Below are 1,162 nucleotides of genomic sequence, written 5' to 3'. Positions count from 1 at the left end.
TCCCGATCCACAGGACCCCCGTTTCGACCGTAGGAGGTCCGTTTCGTCCATTTTGCGGTACACCACACCCCTCCCGATCAACAGGACCCCCGTTTCGACCATAGGAGGTCTGTTTCCCCCATTTTGCGGTACGCCACACCCCTCCCGATCAACACGACCCCCGTTTCGACCGTAGGAGGTCCGTTTCCTCCATTTTGCGGTATGCCAGGCCCCTCCTGATCAACAAGATCCCGTTTCGAACGTGGTCGGTCGAACACAGGGCCATTTCCTCCGTTGTGCGGTAGACCAGGCCTCGTTTCCATCGCATGTTCCGTCCAAGCCCTCCCGATGAACACAACCACGCATTCCGTTCCGACCCAGCCGGTTGGCTCCCCATGAACACGACGAGGACACTGTTTCTCCATTCCGATCCAGCCATGTATGTATGCGCGAGTAGGCGTTCGAGACCCTGCCCGTATGTACGTATGTGGCCCTATTTCCTTTCTTGCACCCTTGCCGCTGTACGTACGTGTACATGCTACGTGCGCGCCTCTACTATGACAGGTGTGCGCCTCTACTACGACACGTGTGTGCCTCTACATCGACCAGTATGTACGTACACGTTCGCGACCAGAATGACAACGCTACGTACGCTTCGACCTGGTGGGTCCCGACTTTCAGGCACTTCCTTGCCTGCGAAGATGTAGTTGGTGGGTCCCAGCAGTTAGGGGGCGAGTCGTTTTTTTTGAACGGACGCACTTCCTTGCGTGCGAAGATGTAGCTGGTAGGTCCCAGCAGTCAGGGGGCGAATCTTTTTTTTTGCCCGGACGCACTTCCTTGCGTGCGAAGGTGTCGCTAGTGGGTCCCAGCGGTCAGGGGGCGAATCGTTTTGTTTTTTTGCCCGGACGCACTTCCTTGCGTGCGAAGATGTAGCTGGTGGGTCCCAGCAGTCAGGGGGGAACGTTTTTTTCGCAAAATACAGTGGCCCGTCCGGTGCGTCGCAGCTGTCAGGTGGAGGAATCATTATTTGCCGCGTAATAAGGAGGCACTTCCTTGCTGCGGTCGTGGACCCAGCTGTCAGCCTCTCCACGTACAGTCCATGTCCGATGGAAGTCGTTCCTTGAACACGTTGACCACGTTGACCACGCCGTGCCGAGAGCACCAGGGCGGTGGACGACGGCGA

Source organism: Triticum aestivum, chromosome 4B (assembly GCF_018294505.1).
Source record: "Triticum aestivum cultivar Chinese Spring chromosome 4B, IWGSC CS RefSeq v2.1, whole genome shotgun sequence".
Taxonomy (NCBI): Eukaryota; Viridiplantae; Streptophyta; class Magnoliopsida; order Poales; family Poaceae; genus Triticum; species Triticum aestivum.
The sequence above is the reverse complement of the archived record's forward strand: the minus strand, read 5'-3'. Positions refer to the sequence as shown.